At 35.4% G+C, this 20,350-nt stretch overlaps 1 protein-coding gene across 1 annotated transcript in view; it reads right to left on the reverse strand.

The window, feature by feature from the left end:
* Window positions 1–18,788, reverse strand: part of lifra (LIF receptor subunit alpha a) — a 74,794-nt gene extending 56,006 nt beyond the window's left edge. Inside the window, 1 exon segment of the mRNA NM_001014306.2 lies at window positions 18,617–18,788. The gene's annotated coding sequence lies outside the window, so the exon portion shown is untranslated.
* Between the last annotated feature and the right edge of the window lie 1,562 nt (window positions 18,789–20,350).

Genomic DNA, 20,350 nt, shown 5'->3' on the forward strand with positions numbered 1-20,350 from the left:
CTGAACAATTATAAAGCATTATTTGAACCTTATTTCTTTATTATGTTATCTGAAAAATGTAATACAATATTTAACTGCAAGGCGATGCAGTGGCGCAGTGGTTAGCACTATCACCTCACAGCAAGAAGGTCGCTGGGTCGAGCCTCGGCTCAGTTGGCGTTTCTGTGTGGAGTTTGCATGTTCCCCCTGCGTTCGCGTGGGTTTCCTCCGGGTGCTCCGGTTTACCCCACAGTCCAAAGATATGCGGTACAGGTGAATTGGGTAGGCTAAATTGTCCATAGTGTATTAATGTGGGTGTGAAGGAGGGTGTGTGGATGTTTCCCAGAGATGGGTTGCGGCTAGAAGGGCATCCGCTGCATAAAAATGTACTGGATAAGTTGGCAGTTCATTCCACTGGGGCGACCACAGATAAATTAAGGGACTAAGCCGACAAGAAAATGAATGAATGAATTTAACTTCAATTTAATGGTGCAGTATGTAAGCATGACGCCCAGTGGTTGAACTAGGTATTGCACACCTGGTTCAAAACACACTCAAGCAAAGTTACCAAATTAAGGACACAAACAGAAGCCTGATTGTCGAGCCTAAAGGCTGATTTAATTTGTGTTCTAAATAAAGCAACAGCACGTGATAGAAGAAATATTTTCCTAATTAAAAGGAGTTTTTGTTCTAACCAACACCTGAAATGTATTTATATTTTAAAAACGGTTTCTATTTCTCGCTGCTGAACAATAGGATAAACTGACAATGATCACCTCAGGTATACCTCTTGTGCTTTATGTGCTTTCATGAGCTTAATCAGTGTTAAATGCTAATAATGTGAGTTTGAACGCCATTTTACATGACATTTATTGCCACACTACTGAAAGCAGCAGCAGACAGTTCACCTCAGATCTTAAATAAACCCTTTGAAATCGAACTTTAGAACTGTGAAGCCAACACATATCAGTGATTCAGCATCTACATTTAATAATGTTAAAGATTATGAACCTTACCATTGCATTGGTGCGCAGTGAGTGCACTACTCTGTGCTTCTGAATGGCTGAGTTTAAATTTCTGTCGTGTTTTGTCAGGTGCAAACAGCCAAATTGCTCATTACTGCGAATTAAGAATCACCTTATGTGGAACTCTGAATATGCTTCTAATTTCTGAGGCTGCTACCGCCCACCTTCCTGACTGAATGAATGAAATACCCTGTTTTCCACCATGGCAACCCGGGGGGCTGAAATTTAATTGGTTAAACTGGTATTGGGGGGGTTAAAAGAACCAAAACAAAGACAGATGTTCCAGCACGAAATGCACATTTTCAAAGCAGAATAGCTGACTTCAGCATTGTTTTCAGATAAACAAGAATGTTCACAACACTTGTTTCTTGTGCATGTTTCTTAGACATCTGCAAACATATTGTGGTATTTTTATGTTTTAGAAGAGTCAGAAACTTACAAACAGCACCTTTAATATATGTTTGGTGTATAACAGGGCTATACAAAATAAACAGATTTCTTTATTTCATTTTAATGACATTTTTACAAATTTAAATTTGAATTGTTTTTTTTTTTTTATAAAAAACAGTGCCTTGTTTTCATTTAGTTGAGATTTAAGGCATCATTTTTGGTGAACTAACCCTGAATTTCAAACACAACATGAAAAAATTTGGCGTTCTGACCAGTTTTCTGAGTGATTTGAGGAGAACATGCTGTAAACAATGTTTTTTATTTGACTTCATTAGAACTATTATAAGACCTTAATTTTAAAATCTAATCATTTTAATCAAAACCATCCCTAATAAATCCAAATAGTTTGAAGAAATGTTGAATATTCAAGCGATTTTTCCCACAGCAGTATAAATCAAGATCTGATCAAATATTTTTACAGAATCTAAAAACATGAGCTTGCAAATCAAAATCAGGACATCTGAATATTATAAAGCAGTTTTATATATTTCATTTCATGCAGACACAAAAGAAATCCTGGGTTTGATCCACACACACACACACACACACACACACCCGCACAGTAAAAAATGCTGGGTTCCACACAATCAATTTGTGTTGGGACAACAAGGAGCAATTAAATTAACTACTTAGTTTTTACAAATGTAAGTGAATTGAGCATTAAAAAAATTAAGTTGTCTGCCAAAAAGCTCAAAGATTGTGTCGTTTCAGCTCTTTTTATAGTAGTTTGAACAAGCAGCAAAAGTCATTTTTTGAGAGTGCCTTTAAATCAAAATGAGTCACAATATTACATTTTTCCCAAAATATCAACCTTATTGCAAACCCAGAGTTCAGTTTATTCCCTGGAAATCCTGAATATCCAGTTCTCATCTGCTTTTATCATCAAACAGTAAATCAGAAACAAAACAAAACCCTTTTAGCAATGTGAATCTGACAAGCCCGGTTTTGATTACAACATTTTCGGTTGCTTTTGTGAATAGAACCAACCGGTGTTGGCAAGACATACATGATCCATTTGATAAGCGACACTCAAAAAAAGGACTTTTGCTGCTTGTTCAAACTACTTATTTAAAAGGAGTTGAATTTTAACTACCTAATTGTATTATGTTCAATCCACTTAAATTTGTTAAAAAAAATAAAAAAAAGATTAAAGTTAACTTAATCGATTTGTGTTGGGACAACAAGAAGGAATTGTGTGGAAGCCAGCATTTTTTACAGAGCATCTGATCAACAGTGTTGTTGGTGCACATCATGAGCTTCTTATCACCTTAACATGTCAAAGTGAAATCATGAGGATGCAAATAAGCAACACATTCCTGTGAAAGATTAAACTGCCACAGTGTTGCAGCTTTATTTTTGGATCATATAAATGAAAGAAATTCAGGAAAGCAGTATACTAAATAAGCTTGTTAACATTCTTGCAAAAAATGCTGCACATTGTGTTTGGTAAGGGATAGCTGTGAAGTCTAAAATCTCCAAATGGCTTACAGCACATTTTAGGTAGGTCCAAATGAAGCATGTTTGAGGAATCATTTACAGTGTAACTGTGGCACAACTGCTAAAGAGTAAGTTAAAGTACTTATTTACTAGGGATTAGACTTATTTAAATAGAAATTAGCAAAAGAGAGCATAAACAGGGAATGTATGTGACAGATCTGGTCTTGGGTGCCCATGCCAGATTGCAAGTTTAAACAAGCCTCTAAAGTCTCTCCGGTAAGAAAATCCCCAAACACCACCTCAAACTGAAACTGAAGCCATTTCACATTTCCAGTAAACTGAAGTATGGGAACAAATATTTTATGCAGAAAAATAAACGGTTTAGAAGCCAGGAGAGAAGAAGGAGAAAAATATAAGCCTTTTAAGAAGAAAAGCAAATTTTGGCCATGTAAAAAAAGCGACCGTTTCTGCCAGTGCAACAGATAAACATTCAGTGGTGGTTCTTGCCTCTGCAAACATCTCAAACTTTCAGAAATAATTGTAAATAAATACCTTAACCCACGGCTTTATTTACCTTCAGCATGTAACCACTCCAGCAATATTCCAGACAATAAGTCTCCAAAAAACTGAGAGAATTTTGTTCAGTAAGCAAATGCAGAGCGATCAGAAAATACATATACAAATTTTTCCCAAATGATGTTTAACAGAGCAAGGAATTTTTTACAGTATGTCTGATATTTTTTCTTCTGAAGAAAGTCTTATTTGTTTTATTTCGACTAGAATAAAAACAGCTTTTTTAATTTATTATTAATATTATTATTTTTTAAAAACCGTTTTAAGTTCAAAATTATTAGCCCCTAATTACCCTAACCTGCCTAGTTAACGCCTAAATGTCACTTTAAGCTGTACAGAAGTGTCTTGAAAAACATCTAGTCAAATATTATTTACTGTCATCATGGCAAAGATAAAATAAATCAGTTATTAGAGATGAGTTATTAAAACTATTATGTTTAGAAATGTGTTGGAAAAAAATAAAATAAACAGGGGGGCTAATAATTCTGACTTCAACTGTGTGTATATATATATGCTTGAGTGAATTTAGAAACAGCGCTGATATAGAAAATAACAATATTTCAATGTAGAGAATATATCCTGCTGGAATGACTGTGCTTTGTAAATCTGCAGATCTTTTTCATGCTGAAATGAAGCTAATGGTGTAAAACTTGCCCACATTGCCACTAGAATTCCATTAAATGGCACATAGGTTACCCCTTTTTTCATATTTATTATAAGTCTTTTGTGTCTTTTGTGTATATTTATTATAAGCCAGAATGTGTCTGTAAAGTTTCAGCTCAAAACACCCATCAGAGTATTTATTAGAGCTGTTTGAAGTGTCTGTATTAAAGCTGGGAAAAGGTTGTTGCAGTTTTTTTGCACTGGGCCTTTAAGGCGAGTCATCCCCACCCACCGTTCCCACGTGCCTGTCAGCAACATGCCTCAATCGCCACCCTCGGCTGCCTCAGGAAGCAGAAATACTACAGTAAGAGCTTTACCATCAGTATTTGATGCATTTTTATGGAGTTGCAAGAATGAGTTCACACACACACACACACACACACACACACACACAGCGCAGAAACACACACACACATAGCACAGACACGTAGCGCGGACACACACACGCACATACATAGCATAGACACGCAGGCAGACGCAGACACACACACACACACAAACACACATAGCACAGACAAGTACCGCAGACACACACACACACACACACAAACACACATAGCACAGAAAAGTACCGCAGACACACACACACATACATAGCGTAGACACGCAGACACACACACACACAAGCATAGCGCGCACACACACACACACACACACACACACACACACACACACACACACACACACACACACACACACACACACACACACAGAGACATTGAGAGAGACAAAACACCCATGTGCTGATGAAGTGAATCTGAAGTGAATGGCTGTACTTCATTACACACGTGCACACGTTTTAAAGGGTCACAAAACACCAAAACACATTTTTTGAGCTGTTGACAGTCGTATATGTGTCCCACACTGCTAAAAACACTATTAGGACACCTATATTTCACTAAAAAGTGTAAATTGGTTGTTTTTGCGTTATTTCAAGCAAATTCGTACTTCCGGTTTGAAACAAATTTTTGAAGCTGCGTCACGGCCATGACATAATAGCGTGTATTCCAGCGTGCAGACGGGGCGTCTGTACCAGAGTGTGTCTTATTACGTCTTACAGTGTCCTGCATTAATGCATGAGTAAGGCTTGGTTCAAACCAATCAGCGCGCTCTATTGTGCAACTTCATTAATATTCATTACTGTCAGAGTGTAGATGGCAGAGACGCCACGTTGTGTTGGCAAAACAAGCGTGAAGTGTTGCTTTTATAGTTTGCTGCAGTTAAGTTTTGTTTTCATTTTCTCTCTGTGAGAGCTCAGACTCACGTGTGGATTACAGTGTACGCGACGCGCGACAACAATAACTTACGTGTCCAAGGAGGATTACTGTTTACCTGAGAGCTGTTCTCATCTGCAAACGCTGAGATCCAGATTCGCTTGTAGTCTCCTCTAAATAAAGACGCGGCTCTAGTTGCTGGTGATTGTCCTGTCTCTACAGATTTGGTAAGTGAGCGACCAGTGCTCTTTGTTTATTCAGTTCGTATTTTATTCGTATCAAACAAACTATTGCAACGAGTGTAAACAAGTTAGCACTAACAGTTACAACCAAACTATAACCTCGTGTTGGATTTTGTGACCAGAATAACACACGCGGCTTTCCGACGCTACCTGCCATGTGCATCTAAGCTTCCAGGAAATGCTGAGTTTTTTTTTCTCTCATTCGCCGTGCGGTATTAAACATTGAATGAAAAATACATCATAGAATATATTCGAGGCGCTGAATAGAGCAGCGCCTCGAATCAAATATCACGTTTGTCGGGAGGGACATGAATGAATTCCCTGAATGAAAGAGCCAAACTGCATGTAAAGTCCACCATTTAATAATCTGGCAAATAATTCGACTACAGATGTCCATGTAAACACAGTCACATTATCCGCTGTGGGTGTGTGTTTTGACTCTAAAATTCAGCGCGCCCAAATAGACACTACCCCACCAAGCCTCTTTTCTTCCTCCGACACTCCCCCCTAAACAGAGCTGGACACGCCCACTTTTCTGACTTTTTCCAAAGTAGAGGTGTGAAAACACCCTGCTGAAACGAGGGGGTTTCATGGCCCTTTAAAACATGTTAAACTTGAAAAACTCACTCTTGATCACGTCTGATGATGATTGATAATCCTAGCAAACTGAACAGATCTTTTTTTTCCCGGTTGCTTTGCGCTCGTCCTGTTTAGTCGATATGATTTTATGCATTACCACAGAGACATGTTAATGCACGCAGCTGTCAATCAATATTGGTGGGCGGGGGGAAATCGCACTCCTACGTAAAGTTGTGGTCGATCTGAAAACCGCTCCAATTGGTCCACCGTTTTTATGTTGTTACTTTAAAAAAAAAAAATGGACTGTGTGTGTCCCAATATGACAGTATGTACACTATACTTACACACATGTCTGTCCAAACAGCTTGAAAAGTTGATTTTTCACCATAGGTGCCCTTAAATATCTTTGATTAAAAAAGAAATCATGTTTTCGAATCAACAAACATCCTTTAGAAACAGGATTCTAAATATTGACTTGATCAGTGCTGCCTTACGCTGCAGGGTTATGGTAAAAAAGAAATATCACATGTGAGTTTGCAGACCTTGTTTGCGAGCTCACAATGATCTTGTTGACAGATCTCTTCAATATTGCACCAGGCTGTGAACAGCCAGAGGGCAATGAACAGGAAAACACAGTGTCTTTTTTTGTGTTTGTTTGTTTCTGGAAAGCTGCACCACTTCACCTTAAAAAAAACTAATCTGTGCCAGTTTCCTTGCATCACTAACAAAGTCTTCATGACATCTGAGATAACGGTGACAGTAATTGAAGGTAAACCGCATTTTTCATAGATTCCTCATAATCATCCAAATATAACAGCCCAGCACATGCCCAGTCTTCAGAAGGCTGAAGGAATCCAATGTTTATTTTGGCAGCCTGTACGGTGGGTCTTCCGCGAAGTGAGAAACTGCAGTGTACAATGGGAATGTTGTATCTAATGTTTGAGAAGTTAAAGTCAAATAGAGATGCAATTAATCCAACTCAAAGTAATAATCTTAATATTTTTTTTTAGTCACAGCATTTAGAATTAGCAATGGATGAATCAATCAATCAATAAGAGGAAGAAATACAACTTCACTGTTTAGATACCAATGTCATTTTACAATTCTTAATACAGTTAACAACTAGTGAGCAACTCCAGCGTTATGGATGTGACATTTGCACTAAAAATTCAAAACATACATTGACTGAGAAATTATAAGTTAACATTATATTAAAACATCTGCTTAAATTTTCCAAAAAAACTAGCCGCAGAGTTATGGGAGCAGAAAAACATCAATTCGTAAACATTTTTTAGATTTTAAATGAGGGAATAAAGATGCGTTATGCATGTGACCAAAAAAAAATCTATGAGTTTACAGTACGGTTGGGCAATGTCGATCAATTTGGCATTGTGCAATGTCTAATGTGAAACATCGCAATGGAAGATGGTTTTGGCTAAATTAACTAAGTACGAAAGCGTAAGACTGAAGCAGTGTACTGACACTGTGACATGTTACCTGATAGATTTAAAAGACTGAAGAGTCATTAGATAGAGACAAAATTAATTAAATATCACATTTAACAACTATAGTGAGCATCATGATGTTTATCAGCCATCGACGATGGAAGATGGCATAGTCTATCAACCAAGCGGCAACCTCCCGCTCTACCTCGGGAGGCCAATACGGAAGTAACTGAAACTGCAATTCATCGAAATTCGACTAGTCCTGGCTCCATAATAGAGCAAAGTTTAATTGAGCCCACTGTTAGAATGGCCAACTTTACAGCAGAAAAAAAGGTGTTTACACTTTGTGCGCCTGGTACAAAGAAAGATTTTGGTTCATAGAGCTAATATTACCCTTCATGACAACTGTGAGGGGTGGGAATTTTTTTTATAACTTACCAGTTTCCTTGATTTATTAGGCTATATTAGGTTTGCGTAATTAAGGGCGTGGCCACTTGATTGACAGTTAGGTCTTGCTGGTCACCGTCACATTACCTCAGCTGACACCGGCAGATTAGCCACTGATTTCGGCATATTCATCATATTTTTGTGTTGTTTTATGTGGCTTTACACAGTCAGTTGCCTTTTGGGATTGTTTACTACAATTATCAAATGACATGGGATGCTGTGTGCACTTAATTGTGTTCACAAGCCATTGACGTGGCCTCCGTTTCCCATGTGAGTAAAGTTATATACTTGTAAACCATCTCCATTAATGTATTTGTTTCATTTAAGATCATTTATCATTTATAATGTTCATTAGACCTGTAAAGCACTCCAGAATCTGATAGATTGATTAGCTATGGACTTCGTCTGAAGTGTTGTCATTCAGTGTTATGCTAGATTTCATCAATAGTCTTGCATTTACTAACACAGACTATATCTAAAGTGTTTGGAAGTAATTCAGGTTTTCCTCCTGTAGGAGGAACAATACTTAGTGGCTCAGTGTGTTACTACAGTATTTTTAAAAGTCTAAATACTTTATTGATATAGTGTACAGGCAAACACATGTGGTCAGAACACAAATGAGTCGCAGGTGATAAAGTATTAAGCGTTTTCCAAAAGTAAAGTGTGTCTAAGCCTGGTCCAAGCAAAATGCCAGCAGGTGTCTGTAGCTCAGCTCACTCTCCGCCTCTTTGCCTTTGTTTGGTATCCCGCCGTGGGTGCAATGACGAACAAAATGGAGCCGGTGGGCCGCCCCTACTTGTGGCTTCTTTGGAGCTGTTTAGAAACCTATGGGTGACGTCACGGACACTACGTCCATATATTTTACAGTCTATGCTATCAACCCAAGCCTAGTTTCCAGTATACAACACAGTTTGTGGAAATTCTGTGAATTAAACTATACAACCCAAAAAAATAACGCTCGTTAAAAGGATAAGAGTTAGCTCACTAGACATAAAAGTAATATAGATTTTTTTATAAGTTATATTTTTGCATGTATGAGGAAAAAGCTTGGTTATGGATGTGACAGATGTGAAATTGTCACTTGCGTGACTTTGATAAATTAAATATGATTGTTTGAAAACACTGACAGAGACATTTGGGACCAATGTAAAATAACAGACTACACAAACCTAAAAACGGTTTAGCTATTTAGGTGAAAACCAGATTTTTTTTTTTTTTTTTTTTTTTACATTTGCATGGAATTGCTCTATTCTAAACTTTAGAAAGTTCTAACACTAATAATACTGTCAATAGGCGTAGATATTTAAGTCAGGAATGAATAACAGGACTAATACACAAATTAATCAAACGAGTTTTTTAATTCAGTTTTACAATTCAGTCAAAAAATTACAAAACAATAATGCACCAAGATGCACTAATCGAAAGGCCAAAAATGATAATATATATATTTTTAATTCAATGATAAATATATAATGCTATGTTATATATGCAACAACAATAATTCAGTTTCATCAATAACTTCTTATTTATTCTTGTATAAAATTGCATTCGCGCAAATCAGGAGAAAATGTGCACTTGAGTGATATTATAGCACTCGTGTTTATATGATAGAGAAATATTACACAATTTATGCCGCAATGAATTTTTGGAGCATTTAAAATGCATTCATGCTCCATCGCGTGGCGAGTTGGCATTCATCATCCTCACCAAAAATACTATACATGTAGGTTTGCGGCAGGTGTGTATAAACAGTATTTAAAGTAGGGCTATCATATTGAATGGCAATAAAAATGTCAAAAACGATGATAAACTGGACATTTTACCTCGATACTGATCCTAATAGCCAATCACACAGCAGAAATATGCAGGAATCTATAATTGTGTTGATATTAGAGATATTATCGGCTGAAAATAGGTCATACTGCGTCACTAAGTATTGTTTAGCACGCTCGATTCAGTTTCAAGCCAGCAGTATCTTCAGTCATGGTTGGGATACTCTAAAAAGTGGAAGCATTTTTGCTATATTGCCCTGCCCTAATTTAAAGGTCCTGTGAAGTGCTTTGAAATGTGCACTATTATTCACTGTTTGAGGTCATCTTAACTGAAAAATGAAAAAAGGGTGGGACAGAGTAGCACCTTCCCTTTAAAAAAAGCAGCAATAGTGTTTTGTTTATCACAACACTGTCAGTGAGAGTGGTTAAGCTCAAGCGCATCAATTGAAAAGTGCCTTGAAGGGGGCGGAGCATGTCAGATAGAGAGCATTTGATTGGTCAGAAGACTTGATGAGAAATTGAAGTATGAGGTGATGTGGGGAAAAAAAATTGCTCCATTTCGGCGGAACTGACAAACTGCAAACTTTGGATTTTTATATAACGTTTATATATTCTGAAAGCAAATTGTCACTGTTTTGGAGCACAGTAGCTTCTGCTTAAAAGTAACAGACTTTAACATAAAATTAACATTACAATTTAATTATAAACAACAATAAACAAACAAAAATTACTAAAATAACACTAAATAGTAAAACAACACTGGCACAAAATAAGCTAAAAGTTTAAGTGGGGCTCGAGCTGGTGGAAAAGCTATAGGAAAATATTGCAGCTGAGTTTCCAATATCTCACAGGAAGTCCAGCGTCTCGGCACTAAATGTTTCTTTGGAACCCATGAAAGCTCAGCTCACAGACTTCTTGTGACCTCATCACTTTCGTTTTTTTCCTTTGGAGCCATGAATAGAAACAAATTCCTCTCTTTCCCACCCAGCACATTCACACATGCTGCAAACAATGACAATCTGTCCAGAGCAGCGATATAATGGCTTCCTTCCTCTAACTGTATCGCTCAACTCCTTACATATTATCAGTCAGAATTCTAAACCTTTAGCTGCTGTAACTGTTTTATGAAATGTTTTTCAATTTTTAGTTGAAACAAACAAAAAAAAACTGTAAAAAAAAATGTAAATAAAAAAAAAAGTTTTAAAAAATGCTGTTGTAGTTCATCTAATCTAGCCAAATCTAGTAAGTAAAAACAGACATAAAAACAATAATTCTAACTATTAATCAATTCTAAAATATTCTAAAATAACATTGACGAAGAGCTAAATTTTGACGGTCACCCAACACCAAGTAGGGCTGCATGATAATAGAAGAATTTAATATTTATTAGTCTGCGATATATATTGCAACATGATAAAAAAAAATTAATTAAAATAAAAACAAAATATACATTTCAATACAATACCACCAAGTGCATTCGAAAAATAATTATTCACTCTATAATGCTTGCCTTATTTACTGTTGAGGACTAGGCTACCAATACTACGATCAGATGCTCTAACAAATTAACAAAACACGCCTGATTTGCATTTACAATTTTTCTATTTTAGCAAACTTTGAAGAGATTTGCTTCACCTTAGAAAGGAAACGTAGGTTATGCTTGAGAGCTGTAGTCCACCGCATACTCAACACCTTAATTTGACTTTTTTTTCTCAGTTTAGTGAAACAATCAGTTCAAGTAAAATTAAACAAATGAAATTAGAAAAAAAAAAAACTTAAAAAAACTTTAGAGAATTTTATAACAATGACAAAAAGCAAATAATTAATAAAGCTTAAGTAAGTAAAAATAGACAGAAAACAATAATTCTAACTATTACAATTCTAAAATATACTAAAATAACACTGACGATGAGCTTAATTTTAAGTCACCCAACACACAGTAAGGCTGCAGTATATTGGAAAAATCGAACATTGCTTTATTTTGTTATTCTTCAATTAACAGTTGAAGTCAGAATTATTAGCCCTCTTAAATTTTTAGACCCCTGTTTATTTTTTCCTCAAATTTCTGTTTAACGGAGAGGAGATTTTTTCAATGCATTTCAAAACATAATAGTTTTACTAACTCATTTCTAATAACTGATTTATTTTATCTTTGCCATGATGAAAGTAAATAATATTTGACTAGATATTTTTCTATACAGCTTAAAGTGACATTTAAAGGCTCAACTAGGTTAATTAGATCAACTGGGCAGGTTAGGGTAATTAGGCAAGTTATTATATGACAATGGTTTCTTCTGTAGACTATCAAAAAATATATATAGCTTAAAGGGGCTAATAATTTTGTCCTTAAAATTGTGTTTAAAAAACTAATAACTGCTTTTATTCCAGCCAAAATAAAACAAATAAGACTTCCTATAGAAGAAAAAATATTATCAGACATACTGTGAAAATTTCCTTGCCCTGGTAAACATAATTTGGGAAATATTAAAAACATTAAACAAATTCAAAGGGGGGCTAAAAATTCTGACTTTAACTGTATATTGCGATATAAATACAATTTCACCAAATGACTTGAATATATCCTTTTGGAAAAAAAATGATCATTTTAGATTGATTGGGATAGGAGAGTGCATCTGCATAAAATCTAATAAACAAACAAAATGCACACAGTATATAAAAAGGTTACAATTGAAACAAACATTGTTTTCTCATTTACCAAGTCTAATTTATTATGGCTGAATGTGTTTAAATCCTCATACAATCACACAGGCCTCAAAACACATGGCAAATCCGGCGATGTGGCTATTGTGAATGACCACACTGAGATATCGGTACTGAAACGATACAATGTGCAGCCCTACATCAAAACACATATTAAATGTGATGAATATCTGTGCGACCCTGTCATTCTTTCTGTGAGGCATGACTCAGCAGATCTGGAACACCGAGATTTCAGAAATCAGATTAACACACAGGCAGTCCACCAGAAACTAAAATCCTGTCATCATTATTACCTCGTGTCAAACATGCAGAGATATTCAGCATTAAATCAGATTCACTAAGTAATAATCCACTTCCATCATATAAAACGTGCAAAATAAACAGAATTTCGTGATTGTGTTTATAGACTGTAAAATTCTGCCTGACGTCTCCATGAGTAAACAATAGAATAGCAGAAAAAATATGTCTCAGGGCCAAGACCGCAACATCCAGACTCCAATTCTGATAATTACGGAGTGCTGGTTGTGTTTACTTACAGTTCAAAAGGGATCTCGTTTGTACAAATCTGTTGTGTAATGCCTTACTCACTCATTCATAGAGTGAAATAGACAACACCACATGCAATAGTAGGAGCTGTATCATCAGTGGCAATTGTCCTGTAATCGTTGACTCACAATGAAACCTTGTATTGTGTGGACTAATTCACAACAATGCAGCAAAATCATAACATTTATTGATGAATGTCATTTTCCTTCAGCTTAGTCCCTTATTTATTAGGAGTCATAACAGCGGAATGAACCACCAGCAAATGTTTTACACAGCTGTTGCTCTTCCAGCTGCAACCCAGTACTGGGAAACACCCAAACACTCATTCATACACACTCGTTCACACCCAGTACACAGCATTGTTTTCTCTTCTGCAGTATAAAAGATACCATGATACTACCATGCACTATGTGATCATTTATACCTTGACGTAGGGTTGTCACGGTACTAGAATTTGTTACCAAATACCAATCGATACTGATATATTTAAAACATCCATTTCCCGCTAACATTTGAGCGCATTCTTAAATACCGCTGATTTACCATTGTGTTCATGTGCTGGACAGAAATGACTGTAATTGGTCGTGTAGGTCATCAGTTCACCGAACTCAAAGCTTTTTACGGAGTGTAACAACAGATACAGAGACACAAGAGTGTTTTAAAGCTAGGATTCATCAAAGGATGGCTCAAATGTTAGCAGGAAAAGGATGTTTTTAAAATTTCAGTTTCCATTAGTACCGAATTCTAGTATAGTGATGACCCTATATCTTGACGTGCAACTTATTTCACCCAAAAATTAAATCCTGTTTAGGGTTCAACGTTAAGGACATTTTCTACTGGCCTGACTGGACCAGCGGTTCAGATTTTTACTTGCCCTGCCAAAATTTCCACTGGCCCCATGAAATAAAAAAACAGCTATTTCTTAGCCACTTATATTAAATAATGTGTCAAAAATAATGTCTGTGAATCTAGAATTTAAATATTTTTTAAATGTATAAATATTTAGCATTAAAATATAGCAGTATGAAAAATGTGCAGGTATATTATTGCAAAACAAAAGGTGGCTGACTTAAAATTGACGGAAAACTATATACCAAGAAGCAATATGGTGTTTACAACTTCACAGAAAAGAACAGAAAGACCTTATAGCACAAATTGTTTCTCGGTTCTAAGACTGTATTTGCACACAATTGATAAATAGTCGCAGGCAAATGAAAAATTTGTGACAAGGCAGCACTGGCCTGTTTAGGCCAGTAACGATTCTCTCATCTGTCCCAAATATCTCTCTCGCTGGCCCCGGGCCATCGGGCAATCCTTATTGTTAAGCCCTGCTGTTGTTAATTTACCCACACATAGCCCATGTAAACATAGGTGCCTTTTTCTTCAAAGTAACATTAAAAATGCTTAGGGAGATAAAAAAAATTAGTGCTGCACTACATTGGAAAAAACATTGAAACATTTAGATTTTCTACAACAGTAGCCAACGATTAAACGGGATCAAAAAAAAAAAAAAAAAGTTTATGAAAATTGTCTAAAAATATTAAACACCTACTCTTGTTTTAAGACAAATTTTATCCACTATTTGATCCTATGAGACGGTGTGCGAAAAATGCACCAGACAACTTGAATTTAGATTTTGTATGTACAGTGCTCAGCATACGAGTACACCCCTCAATCGCTCATTTAAATTCATATTTTCTCTAGGATGCTTTACTATATTTTTGCATATACATTAGATTAGTCAGTTCTGAAGCCAAATTTGAAGCTAATCTAACAAATCTAACAAAACAACTTACAATAACAGTCCAAAATTAGTAGCACAAATTTATAGGTTAGGGAAAATAGTAAATAAATATTTTAAAAAGAACAAAAATCAAAAGAAACAAAATATGGAGGATTTTGTTGAAATCTTGCTGTTTGTAATTTTGTTTGCAATATTTTGCATGAATTCAAATGTATTGTGTTTCTATTTCTAGAGATGTTAGATAACTAAAATATAATTTTAATATGTGCACCAAAATACATTACAGATATTCTCTGAGAAATGGATAAAAAAAAATCATTTCTAAAATGGGGTGTACTCATTTATGCAGAGCACTGTATATCTGCATAAGACAAAGAAATTACAGAAAAAAACATAACCCCCTCTAAATTAAATAGAGTTTTTACTTGAGATTACACATCCTGCGCTCCTAAGAGTGTTGCAAGATACACACATTGCGATGTCAGTGCTGAAATAATATATTTTGCAACCCTAGTAAATAAAATGTCAACAGCTACCAACACTAACAAAATGAATAGAGGAGGAGGCTCCTGAGTGAAAATACAAAGATATAAAATGAAGCAGAACGATCAGTCTGTGCAAGAAACTGAGCATTTACAACAAATCCACAGCATCAACAAACAATTCTAAGCATGTTGACAACTGGAGCAGCTTCAGTTATTTAATAAGACCCCATTGTATTTTCAGGAGCCATGGGCATTAATGTTGTTGTGCTTATTTGTTTTCAAGGTTTTTGACTCTCAAACTGTCCTCACTCTTTTTTGTATCTAACAGAACCTGGGTTTTAGCTAAAAGTCTAAAATAAAATCAGCCAGGGATAGCCTGAGGTTGAGAAAACATATTTCCATTTTTAGGTGAAGAACCTCTTTAAACACCATAAAACAAGAACACAGCAGTCATTCAGCACCATGCTGATTCATGTGAAAGCAACACTGCGCTAACATAACATATGATAATACATGAAAATTTGCATTGGTATTGTTTTTATTTGAGGAGTTACTGCTGCACAAAACTAGGTAAACATGAATGATGCAAATTTTTCAAGGTTAAAATATAAACCGACAAAGCACCGTCTAAAAAAACTGCACACAATAACAGACCAGGCAAAAACAACAGAATTACATACAAATAGCTTTCATAAAATATGCATTATTATACCTGGATGGATGGATGGATGGATGGATGGATGGATGGATGGATGGATGGATGGATGGATGGATGGATGGATGGATGGATGGATGGATGGATGGATGGATGGATGGATGGATGGATGGAAGGATGGAAGGATGGATGGATGGAAGGACGGATGGATGGACAGGATAAGATAAGATAAGATTAGATAGATAGATAGATAGATAGATAGATAGATAGATAGATAGATAGATAGATAGATAGATAGATAGATAGATAGATAGATAGATAGATAGATAGATAGATAGATAGATAGATAGATAGATAGTTTTAAAAAAGGAAAGAAAGAAAGAAAGAAAGAAAGAAAGAAAGAAAGAAAGAAAGAAAGAAAGAAAGAAAAGACGTCATTTTTACACATACACACTAATTAACCTAAATGGATATAACAGCTTTAATTACCTCGATCAGGCTAAACAAATGTAACAAACAGCAAAATTAAAGAGATTTAAATGTAATGGTGTTGTCGAAAATGACCAGAACTCCTTTAATAAATAAATGAAAGCCAAAGTTGTGAATTTCACCGCAAAACAAGTCAAATACAATAAGTAACGTTATTCATGAGGCAAAACGTAAAAGTTATGGGCATTAATGTTGTTTTGCTTATTTGTTTTGGGGGTTTTTTGACTCTCAAAGTGTCCTCAGTCTTTTTTGCATGACCCAGAATCTCGGTTTTAGCTAAACATCTTCTTTTATGCTTTTTTGAAAAGGCAAGACATATTTTGAGATAACCTGAGGTTGATCAAGTTTTAATTTCTGGGTGCAGTAGCTCTTTAAACAGCATAAAACAAGAACACAGCAGTCATTCAGCACCATGCTGATTCATGTGAAAGCAACACTGCGCTAATGTTACATATGATAACTACATAAAGTTGCATTGGTATTGTTTTATTTGAGGAATTTCTGCTGCACATAACAAGGTAAACATGAATGATTACAATTTTCAGGATTATATAGAGTGATAAAACAACGTCTCTAAAAACTGCACACCACAACAAACCAGGAAAAACAACAACAAAATTATAGATGAAGAGCTTTCATAAATTATGCAATATTCTATCCGCACAGACAGACAGACAGACAGACAGACAGACAGACAGACAGACAGACAGACAGACAGACAGACAGATGCACATTTACATATATACCAAGTAGCGTTATATAAACAGATATAATCCCTTTAAATCCCCCAATTAGTTAAACAAAAGTACCAAAGAGCTAAATTCAGGAGATTTAAATATAATTACGTTGTTGAAAATGACCAGAACTCCTCTGATATTTTCTAAATCACCCGGCTATATTTGAGAAATGAACAGCTAGTATTCAAACGGCTGTGTTTGGATCAATTTTTAAAAGTGAAGACAATTAATGTTGTTTTGCTCATTTGTTTTTGGGCTTTTTTGACTCTCAAAGTGTCCTCAGTCTTTTCTGCATCAGCCAGAATCACAGTTTCAGCTAAACATCTTCTTTTATGCTTTTTCCAAGTCAAGACAAGACATATTTTGGGATATCTGAGGTTGAGTAAATTAACAACAAATTTTTATCTTTAAGTGAAGTATCTCTTTAAACACCATAAAACAAGAACACAGCAGTCATTCCGCACCATGATTCACATGAACTGCGGTGAAGTTGGTTTTATATTCGCACATTTGTTCATTTGATGGTCACTATATTGTTAACTATGCTAATTTGAAAATTCAGTCTAAAATATCATGCAAGTATGACTTCAAAACAATTAAATAGCACTATTTTATTGACTGTAAACAATGTTGTTCTTTAATAATTCAGTCATTGGCAGCTAATATGATTTCCCTATTTAGAATTTTTAAATAAGTCTTATATTATTAGGGAGAAAGTCTCAATGTGCGCATATAAAACCAACTTTACTTCAATTTCAGGTGAAAGCAACACTGCGCTAACGTTACATATGATAATGCATGAAAATTTGCATTGGTATTGTTTTTATTTGAGGAATTATTGTTGCACATAACTAGGTAAACATGAATAATGCAAAGTTTTCAGGGTTAAAATATAAACCAACGCCTCTAAAAAATGCACACCATAACAGACCAGGTAAAACAACAACAAAATTATATATGAAGAGCGTTCATAAATTCTGTATTATTCTACCTGCATAGATAGATAGATAGATAGATAGATAGATAGATAGATAGATAGATAGATAGATAGATAGATAGATAGATAGATAGATAGATAGATAGATAGAAGCACATTTATACACATATATTACCAAGTAACGTTATATTAACAGATATAATCCAATTAATTCCCCCGATTAGCTTAAACAAAAGTAACAAACAGCTAAAATAAAGAGATATAAATGTAATAACGTTGTCGGGAATGATCAGAACTCCTCTGATAAATAAATAAACGCCTAATTGTGAATTTCACCGCGAATCATGTCAAAAACAGTCAATATGTAACGTTATTCATGAGACAAACACACAAGACGTCACGAGCCTTGACAAACAGGGAAGACATCAAACCTTAAAAAAACAACAACATACATGTTCCCAAACTGTTAACGTTACCTTAAGGATTGTAGAATCCCGATATCTACGAAATCGCCCGGTTATATCCGAGAAATAAACGGCTACCATCCGAACGGATGTGTTTGGTTCAATAGCAGCACATGGCCTTCCAGACGGGGTGTCGAAAACTGGGGGGACCGGACCAAATTCCCAGAATCGCTCCTGAATTTGGATCGGACGGATCTACTTTCGTTCATTATATGCGTCAAGCAAGTCTTCGGTCTCCAGGGGGCGACTGACGGCTCAATACAACCACCTCCGCATTTAAACTTCATCATGTTTTTGTATTTTTAAGGCATATTTATGCTAGTAAATATAACCGCGAAATCTATTAATTTCATTGTTTATTACATAACAAATGCGTTAATAAAACCGCTTCGATTATGTCTATAAATGTATGAAATAAATCTCATTTCCTGATCATCACAGGCGACTGTGATTGGTGCGTCTCTTTTAGCGCTGAGAAATGTAACACGTACCATGTGGCAGGGTTGTTGTTTAGTAGTAATGGGGATTATTTTTTTACACAAATAACAATGTTATAGCCATTAATATTTATAATAATACTAAGATTAACAATAATGATAGAGTAGTTTTTTTAAGTCGCTAAAAACTGGACAAATCAGACGCCATAGTCGGCTGCTAAGCCACGCCTATTTGCTCCTTTGTAAATGGTGATGCAGGATTTATTTCTGTGAATTTCTGGCCGGATGGAGGACTGGACTGAACTGGAGGGGATGGGACGGGACGGGCTTCAGTGCGCAGCGGGGGCGGATTACTGACGTGGGCGAAGGATCACTGAACCAAGACCCAAACTTACGCACATGATTTTATCCATGGTGTTCATTATCAGTGACCAAAACGATGTTGATATTAGACGATGACCACAGTCATAGGGACTAACAGCTCATAAATATTTATTAGGTTTAACCGCCATTAATAACATGGAAAATAAGAGACAAGGTACTTAATTAAAATGTGAAAGTATGTTTATAGCTTATCGTTTTCAAGTATAAATTAGACATTTATTAGGCCTAATTTACAATTGTTTTTCAAATATTTATTTTATTGTGCGTGAATAAATGGAATTGAAGACGTCTCAAATGTTTGAAATATAAACAGATGCGCAAACATGCTATTTTATGCAACTATTGATATACTATACTGTTTTTATAAATTTTCTTGTTATGAAAATCTTTGAAAGTCAACATAAATGTTATGTAATATGTGAATGTAATAAATATTTAGCAAAAAATATATACATACAGTTGAAGTCAGAATTATTAGCCCCCCTGAATTATTAGACCGCTTGTTTATTTTTGTTTAACAGAGAGATTTTTTCAACACATTTCTAAACATAATAGTTTTAATAACTCATTTCTAATAACAGATTTATTGTATGTTTTTCATGATGACTGTAATGGAAACTCATTTATATGAATTTTTTAGATGTGCACGTGTAATGGAAATTAATTTGTATTCATTTTCAGTTGTGTACGCATTTTTCCATATAGCTTTACATTCCTGTACTTGACTATCCTGTCCTTGTCCCTCAGCATAGCTTTACTATGAACGGCTATCTGACATATGATGTGTAAGGGGCATGGGTCAGAGCTATAGCTGTCTGATAAATGATGGGAAAGGGGCATGGGTCAGAACGGCTGAAACACCTGACGCAGTATGGTATAGGCTGAATTAGAAGCAACCTTTTAAGAAGAAACCAGATAAAAGGGA

The sequence above is a fragment of the Danio rerio genome, chromosome 5 (genome assembly GCF_049306965.1).
Source record: "Danio rerio strain Tuebingen ecotype United States chromosome 5, GRCz12tu, whole genome shotgun sequence".
NCBI lineage: Eukaryota > Metazoa > Chordata > Actinopteri > Cypriniformes > Danionidae > Danio > Danio rerio.